The sequence below is a fragment of the Herpailurus yagouaroundi genome, unplaced genomic scaffold (assembly GCF_014898765.1).
Source record: "Herpailurus yagouaroundi ecotype Mexico unplaced genomic scaffold, PumYag 163, whole genome shotgun sequence".
In the NCBI taxonomy this organism is placed as follows: Eukaryota; Metazoa; Chordata; class Mammalia; order Carnivora; family Felidae; genus Herpailurus; species Herpailurus yagouaroundi.
The window spans coordinates 35,254,479-35,263,866 of NW_024412404.1; positions in this window are offsets into that span (position 1 = coordinate 35,254,479).

A 9,388-nucleotide genomic window follows, 5' to 3' on the forward strand; every position below is an offset into this window, starting at 1 on the left:
CCCGCCCGGCCCGCGGCCTCTCCCCGCCCAGCGCGCCCGTCCGGGGAGCCCCGAGGCGAGTCGGGGGGTCCGGGTTCTCCGCAGCCCCGCCCCAGCAGCGTCTACCCCCCCCCCCCCCCACCCCACCGCAGGCCGCCCCCGCACCCAGCCCCGCGGGGGGTGCTAGGTGCGAGCCAAGCAGGTTCCGACACACACACACCGCGCCGGAGACAAAGCCGGGCTCGGCGCTTTCGAAAATGAGTTTGGAAGTGCTGTGCTAACTCAGCCCTCAGAGGTCCACTGCATTTTCACGTTTGCTTCTCGTGAATGCTAACGATGTTTAAAAGGTGCTTTCGAATGATCTCATGGGATGCGCTGGGGCAGTCAGGGCGTTTAACCCCATTTTACAGATGAACTAAGTGAGCCGGCCTGAAGTTAGAAGGCTCGCCCGAGGCCACATCGCTGGTCAGTGATGTAACCGTAACCCCGCCCGGGCTCCCCGTGCTGCAGAAGCTCACACTGGAACTTTCCTAATGCTAATGAGACCATCGCACGATGTTGTGACTGGACTTCACAACTTTCCTAGAAACCTTTCCTCCAGACGGGAGTTCAGAGTTCGAGTTCGCCGTAGGTTCTGACCTTCATTTCAGACGTCAAGTCCGGGGTGGGCCAAGGGCTTAGCGCGTGGAGAGAGCCCTAAGTTGAGGACAAAAACTTGAGTTCCCAGCCTGCTACCTGCCTTGTAACTGGGCTCCCTGCCACCCTGGCCTTTCAGTGCATTCTCCACGCCAGACCAGACCAGGTTCCCCGCTGTCCGCTGGGTCTGCACTCCAAGTAAGGCTGAAGTCCAAACGCTTATCAGGCCACCCACAGAATAACCCAACTCCCTGTCTGACCTCATATCCTCCTACTGTCCCCCCAACCCTACCCCACACTGGCCCTGCTCCTGCCTCAGGGCCTCACAGCAGGGCCTCTGTCTAGAATTCTCTTCTCCAGCCATCCATGGCCTTCTCTTTGTTCAGATGTCATCATACAGGCCATTGCTGAGTGCACTCAATTTCAAACCCTCTCTCCAGGGGCGCCTGGGTGGCTCAGTCAGTTAAGCCTTTGACTTTGGCTCCCGTCATGATCAGTGGGTTCGAGCCCCACATCATCAGCTCTGTGCTGACAGCTCAGAGCCTGGAGCCTACTTCTGATTCTGTCCCTCTCCCGCTCACCCTCCGTCTCTCAAAAATGAATAAATGTTAAGAAATCTAGAACCTTCTCTCTAGACTGCCCTCTTACCTTCCCTATTTTATCTTTCTCCATTGTATTTATCACCATCTGACATATACTTAATATTTTACTTATTGTTTGTCCCATCCCCACCTCTAACCATTAGTTCCCGGAGGGGAGCTAATTCAATCACTGCTGTATCCCAGTGCTTAGAATAGTGCCTGGCACGTAGTATGTAAGGAATGCAATTCACTGGCCACCCTTATGACCACCTTGCCTCCCTGGGCCCAGGTTCTTCATAGATTTCTTGGCGCTTGGGCCCCAGCACAGTGCTGGGCACACAGCACATGCTGTATGCATTTGTTAAAAGCAGAGCTCTGTCTCTGTGACCCTGGCATACTTACCAAGGAGCACTGTGCACAGATTTGCATATAAACAAATACTTTATTTGTCCAATTGTGTCACAGCACAAATGCATATGCCTCGAATTGGTTGCTCAAAGTGGATCTATGTTATCTCTACATCCCTTACAGCCCCCCCCCCCCCCCGCAACCTGACATTCTTCCTTGAATCTGAGAAAAAAGGAATGGAGTTATAGCCAGGAACCAGCCACCTGCTTCATCGAAGCCAAACATATACCCTCTTCAATTAGATTCTGTGGATTAGAAAACATGTTAGTGTTTCAAGTCCCTGCAGAATTTGGGGGAATCATTAAATTCTGAGTCTGCCTTTAGATGTGCAGTAGTTTTGAATATTTTGTGTTCTAGGAGGAGAAAAAGGTTGAAAAGCCACAGCCTCTGTGTTCCCCAAGAGCAAGGGGCTGCCTCTCATTCTTCCCAGGTGTCCCACTGGCATGAACCTGATACATCGTAGGTGCCAATGAGTGCTTATTGCATGCAATATTCTTTACAAATATGGGGCCCTAGTACTGCTGTGAGGTCGTCCAAGTCCACAGCTGCTGTTAAATGTTAAATGTTCTTGGTTGTTAAATGTTCTTGGTTGCGGTCCGGCTTTCCACAGCAAGAGCTATGAAACAGTCAACCCTTTGACCCAGTCATCCCCTTTCTGGGCACTGATTCCAAGGACATAATTTCAAAGGAGAAAAAAGCTATATGTACAAAGATATTTATAGCTGCATTATTTATAATGACGAAAAACTGGAATCAAGCAGTAACAGAAAAGTGGCTAAATATGGTATGGCCGTGAGGGAATAGTACACAGCATGAACATGAAAACAGTGAAGGGTACGAGGAGGTAGGGGATGTGCTTTCAAAATACATAAAAAAGAGTTTACAAGGGCGCCTGGGTGGCGCAGTCGGTTAAGCATCCGACTTCAGCCAGGTCACGATCTCGCGGTCTGTGAGTTCGAGCCCCGCGTCGGGCTCTGGGCTGATGGCTCAGAGCCTGGAGCCTGTTTCCGATTCTGTGTCTCCCTCTCTCTCTGCCCCTCGCCCGTTCATGCTCTGTCTCTCTCTGTCCCAAAAATAAATAAATGTTGAAAAAAAAAAAAAAGAGTTTACAAAATTATGTGTAAACCCAATAGTATTATTTATAAACAAAAGTATTTGTTAATTTGATGTTAAAAAATAAAAATGATGCCTAGCTGCTATCAAAAATTAGGAGAGGGGTGCCTGGGTGGCTGAGTAGTTTGAGTGTCCAACTCTTGGTTTTGGCTCAGGTCATGATCTCACTGTTCATGGGATCAAGACCCGTGTGGGGCTCCGTGTGCTGACACTGTGGAGCCTGCTTGGGATTCTCTCTCTCTCTCTCTCTCTCTGCCCCTCCCCTGCTCTCTCTCTCTCTCTCTCAAATAAGCATTTAAAAAAAAATTCTCTCTCTCTTCCTCTGCCTCTCCCATGTGCATGCTCTCTCTCTCTCTCTCTCTCTCTCTCTCTCAAAACAAGGTCCTTAGATGGATGGAGACTAAATGCTAGTGTTTTGGGGTGGAGGGTAGGCACCTCATCTTCTATCTAGAAGCTAGCTCTGAGATGGGCACACAACTTGTACTCAGAAAACACCCAGTGATTGACAGCTCTGACCCCTTGCAAATGCAAGCAACCTTGTCTTATCTTTTTTTTTTTTTTTTAATTTTTTTTTTCAACGTTTATTTCTTTTTGGAACAGAGAGAGACAGAGCATGAACGGGGGAGGGGCAGAGAGAGAGGGAGACACAGAATCCGAAACAGGTTCCAGGCTCTGAGCAATCAGCCCAGAGCCTGACGCGGGGCTCGAACTCACGGACCGCAAGATCGTGACCTGGCTGAAGTCGGACGCTTAACCGACTGCGCCACCCAGGCGCCCCGACCTTGTCTTATCTTAAACACTGTTGTTTATCTATACTCTCCAGGTCCCTCAGACCCTAGACTCAAGCCGAGTACTAAGGGAATGCCCTTAAGCAACCTCTCTGAAGTTCAGTTGTCTTATTGTTATTATTATAATGCATTCCATAAAAGTTTATTGACCTAAACAGCCTTCATCAATCAAATTTTTGGGCGTGGGCGGGTGGGGGGACTTGCAGGAGAATTCAGGAGAAGTGGGAAGCAAGGAGGGTAGGAAAAAGTGGTCCAGAAAATCAGGGGGGACAGTGGGACTTCCCATCTCTCAATTTTACAGTGTGGACAGGGTGGAAGGTGACTGTTGGTGGGTTCCTCCAGTAAGGCTTCTTGCAGATGGAACACAAGCCCCCCCCCCCCCCCCCCCATTGCTCCACTCCCCAGCGAGCCATTGCCAGGACCCTCCAGAGCCACTGTGCTGAGACTTAGCTTCCTGGAACAACAGCTCCAGTTCTTAAAGACAGGGAGTCCAGGCTGGGCTAGGCTTGAACTATAGTTTTATTTAATCTCCAGGACAAGTCCTGTACTTGCGACCGCAGAGCCCCCATTCCTGGAGATCGCCGCTAAGACCCCTCCCCTGGGCTAAGCGTTTCTTGAGGGACCTGACTCCTAGACTCTACCCCTAAGGGGGATCTGAGCCCCGCTGGCCCAGAGAGAGTGCGGGCGCGGGGTCGCAGCGGCTCTCAACTCCCCAAACGGGTGCAACTCCCCCAGCCAAATCACACCCGAGCGACTGACTTCCTTCTCTTTTCTTTAAAAAGAACTGAAACTCAAGCTCACAGTCTTGAAAAACAAAGGCATCTCTCCCTGCCTAGTCCTATCCCACCAGTCTAGACCCCGTTGGTCCCCAGCCCCGCTCCCAGGGTCGGCGCGTCCTTCACTGGGATCCACGCGCGGCTCCTCCCCATGCGGCTCCAGGACGACCTGTGGCGGAACCGGCCCGGGGAGGTGCCCCCGGCTGTGCCACGGACCGGACAGCGAATGGACTCCTAATTCTTGCTTTTCTCCCACTTCCTGCTCCAGCCGACAGGGAAATCCTGAAGTGGCCTCTTGGGATTGGGCGCCTCTCAGATTCCGTTCGGCACCGAGCATGCTCCGTGGTGCCTTGGGCCGTCAAGACACCTAAGCAGTGGACCTGGCCTCCGGCCTGGTGAGGGTGTGGACAGATGAGCTAGTGGTGCAGGTTGGCCCTGCCCAGAGCAGACCAGAGCTATTTTGTGCACCTGCCTCCTGGCTCCCTTGACAGGTGGCACAAAAGTTATCAAAGGTAGAGAGGCCTGGACCACTGCTATTTCTCAAGCATCCCTGCTTATTAAAAGAGGAGTGCCTCTGTTAAGCAAGTGTCTGACTTTCAGGTCATGATCTCAGGGTTCATGGGTTCGAGCCCAGAATCAGGCTCTCTGCTGTCAATGCAAAGCCCACTTCAGATCCTGTATTTCCTTCTCTCTCTCTGCACCTCCCCCCTTCTCTCTCAAAAATAAATAAACTTTAAAGAAAAAAATAAAAGAAGAAGAGATTGCAAACCTGGATCATAGAGTAATGCGTATTAAATGTTTATATTGAAGAAGTTAAGAAGACAATGTCATATAATTGTGTTGTTCACAAGATAATTAATAGATTAATAAACAATGTAATTTGTCTGCTAATGGGACCTGAATTTAAAGTTGTGTGAACATATTTCATTGCTGATATTCTATTTCTGTGGCTTTATATGTAACCTCATCTAGAGAAACTTCAAAAGTCTAAATTTGAGTCTTTAGCTCACCTGGAGTCACCCTTTGGCCGCTTCCCCTAACGGGGGAAGGTGGCTTGGGGTCAGTTACCCAACAGGCCCTAGCCCAATACCCAGACAATGAACATTGCCTCATTACTAAACAGTGACTATGAGTCAGAGTGTGTGCTAGAACTTGACATCCATTGTTGATTTCATCTGGACAAGAGCCCAGTGAAGCGTCACGATGCCCTTATTACCAGAGGGAGCAGAGGCATGGAGCCACCGCCCTGGACCCCTGGACCCCCGTCATGGAAGGACTTGTTCCAGCTCCTGGGAGGGGGACAGCCTCAGGCTTCCCACCCCTTCAAGGAGTGCCTCCAACTGTGAAGAGCAGCCTTGCCCAAGGGCATGCCCTTCCCCATTCTGCCTGTATCCCATGACTGGTCTAGGTGGGGACAAAGAAGTGACCATTTGGGCCCAAGGTGGGACAAGTTGGCTGGGTCGTATTGGCCCCAGAGTTCCCTGTGGAATAGGTCAAGCCCGACAGGCCTATGTGGCAGCTCAACTTCCCTCTCTGCCCAATCCAGTCTCCTCCCTACTCCCTTCTGCAGACATGGAGCCCGAGGGCACTCCTTAATAAACATCCTGCATGCTTCACTCTGTCTCTGGGACCAGGGAACCCAGCCTGCAACAAGCCCAGACAGGTTAAGAGATTTTCCTAAAATCACTCAGCAACCAAGTAACAGGGCAAAGTCTGAGCTGGGGAAGCATAGGAAGAGTGGTAGGGTCTGAAGAGCTTTGTAATAGAAGAGGGAGGGGCAGGTGGTTATTCAGAGTTTCCTAGGATTCCAGAAAGACCCCTCAGGCCCACAATTCATGGAGGTCCCAAGGACCAGATCTTCCCACTTCACTGGCATGCACACCCACAGCCCTAGTGCCAGCAACTCAACTCGACTAGATCCTTCAGGAATGGCTTTTTGGACTTCCTCCTTGGAGGATGTGGAACCTGCAAAAAGCTTTAAAAGTATGAGCACATATGGAAGCAGAGAGGCCATACCAGGTGGCAGAAACAGGACAAGGTAGTAGGAAAGACAGAGGATGGTCTGCTGGAGTGACCTTATGGGATGACAGGCAGGCTGTAAAGTTCTGTGGGGAGGGCTCTGAATGCCAGGGATCTGATGTGGTGTGCAGTGGGGACAGGCAAAGGCACTCCCTTAGCCTCATCTCATTCCATCCATTCTCTCTCTCTCTCTCTCTCTCTCTGACATCCTCCCTCAAATCCATTTCCTTTTGGGGCTGGCCTGTGCTGCTGGCCTGGTCTGGCCGTGGCTGATACTGAAACCAACTATTTATAGCATTTGAGGACAGATGGAGTGGCAGGCCAGTTTCCATGACGCCAGGGCTCCTTGAGGGTAGCTTCCTCCCCGCTGGGTCCCCACCGCCCCCACTGGGTCTGTCTCCTCTTCTATTACCTCTAGCTCTCTACTCTCATGTGGTCATTCCTTGGGAAACAATGAGGGACGGGGTGCTGCACGAGAACAGAGCTGGAGGCCAGCGGGCAAAGGTGATGCCACCACCTGTCCCCCTACTCCCTGCATCAGATCACAGTCCAGGCTGAGGAGAGGTCCCAGCCATCACCACAGGATGATGCGGGCCTGGGCTCTTCCACTCTCAAGCCTAACCACCTAGCTTCTGCCTTCACCTCCCACCTGCTGACGGCCTGAGGTTATAAATCCCTTAGAGCTGATGTAACCTACAGAGGTCTGGAGGTCAAAGAGGTCAGAAAAAGATTAAGGGGGGAAAGTGAAGACAACAGCACTCCTAGCCAGAGGGTAGCTCCTATTCTGGAAGCACCGTAGAAAGAGAGTTCTGCCATTTGTCAGCTGTGACAGTTTGGCTAATCACGCAGCCTGTTGTTTCCTTCTTCTCTTTTAGTCAACAACCACTTACCGGACACTTATCATTTGCTACAGGCTGTTCTCTGTGCTAGAAAATCAACAGCAAACCAAATGGACACAAATTTTCTCCCCGGTGGGGCTTACATTTTAGTGTGATGGACAAACAAAACAAGTAAACCATATGGTATGTTTTGTGTATGTATGTTTAGGTAGGTGTGTATGTGTTTAAGTAAGTATATGTATGTATACGTGTATTTGCATGCATATGTGTTCCAGTCAAAAGGGCCTACAAGCAAAGATACTCCAGAGCCATGAGTACACCTGGTATCCTGATCTTGGTTTCTAAATACCACAGGAGGAGGCCAAGACTTCTCAGAGAAATTCTAGAGCAGCAGCAGGGTAGGTACAAGATTAGCCTGGGCTAGCTTGTTACGCAGAGAGTAAGAAAGTGCTTGAAAAAGTGGTGGGGGCTTGTTCTGGGAGCACAGAAGCCTGCTAAAGGGGCTCTAGCCGGTCACATCTGAGGCAATTTCTTAAAATAATAAGGAATTCTAGCCTATTGGGAAAAGTAAGAAGCTACAAGTTCACACAGTAGATAAAAGGATAGACAGAGAAAGGCAGGCAGGCAGGCAGGCAGGATGGCAGGAAGGAAGAAGGAAGGGGCAGGAAAGGTTCTTGCTTACAGTAGACTTTTAAACCCCGTGTAGTGAATGTAGAGGGAATAGCCAGAGTTTGAAAACCATCATTTTGCAGCTATCATGGCAAGGATTAATTTGGGTGTGAATCATCATTGGATGCAAAGTCAAGTGTGAGAGTGCGATGAGAAGCAGGGTAGGGTGTCTGCGTAGTCTTAAAACCTCTCCCCACAGATTGCCTATCAGATACGAAGGGGGAAAAACAACAACAAAAAGACAACAACAAAACTTGGCAAACTCTAACACCATCTTGCCAGAAGATCAAAATTAACATCACCCGTGAGGAGCAAAAGAACACTGTGTGGCTCAGACAATGATATCCTGAGAAGGACACAATATTGCTTATGTAGCATTCCAGTCAGGAATGCATAACTTGACTCTAATCGCGAGGAAACATCAAACCACCCCCTTTGAAATCTAAAGGGATGGGGAGGTAGTGGGTGGGGTTTAGTGGTTGCCAGCTCCCAAGGAGATGTTTCCAAGGAGAGGGCAGAGGAGAAAAAGTAAATAAATAAAGGCATGGGGGAGGGACTATATTCTTCAAAAAGGGCAATGTCATAAAAGACAAAGTTTGTAGACACATTTCAGATTAGAGGGGAATAAAGAGACAATCTAAATGCAATGTATCTGGGAGGGAGGGCAAAAAATGGATGCAGATGTGAGATTAGATGAAAGTCCAATGTTCAATTTACAACAATGTTCAAAAGTATCAGTGTCTAAGTAGAGAACTAGATTATGGTTGTGTAAGAGAACATCCGTATCTTTAGGAAATTCACGAGAAAGTGTTTAGTGGTAAAGGGCCACATGTATGTATATGTAACTTATCCTCAAATGTTTCAGAAAAGAAATGTGCATGCGTGTGTGTGTCGGGGGTGTAGAGTAAAACTGGGATAAAATGTTGACAATAGGTATATGAGGTGAGGGATATATGGGTGTTCTTTGTATTGTCTTTATTCTTTTTCTGTGATCTTGAACCGATCTCCAAATGAAGTGTTTTTTTTTAAATTTTTTAATGTTTATTTATTTTTGAGAGACAGAGTGCGAAGCAGGGAGGGGCAGAGAAGGAGACACAGAATCCGAAGCAGAACTCACAAGCTGTGAGATCATGACCTGAGCCAAAGACAGATGCCAAACCCCAAACCAACTGAGCCACCCAGGTGCCCCCAAATGCAATGTGTTTTTGTTTGTTTTTTTTTAAGGAAAAACATATAGGATGATAGATGGTGTTGCAGTCTATGGCGAAAAGTAAATATGGGCTGTGAATGTTAATGATAAAATGATGAAAGTGATGAGGGAGGACTTCTCCAGGAAAGTGATCTGAGTCAAGACCTGAACAGGGGAGCGAGCACGTAGATATGTGGGGAAAGCATTCCAGGCGGAGGAAATGGCACAGCGATGGGAACCAGCCTGGCACCTTCCTCAGCAGGGGCTGTGGCTGAGCTGAACGCCTGGAGTCGTGGAGATGAGGTCAGAGAAATACCAGCACCTGACCGGGCGGCGCCTCCCGCGTGGGGCATCTGAGAACCACCAAGAACAAGAGGAAGGTCCGAGGGCT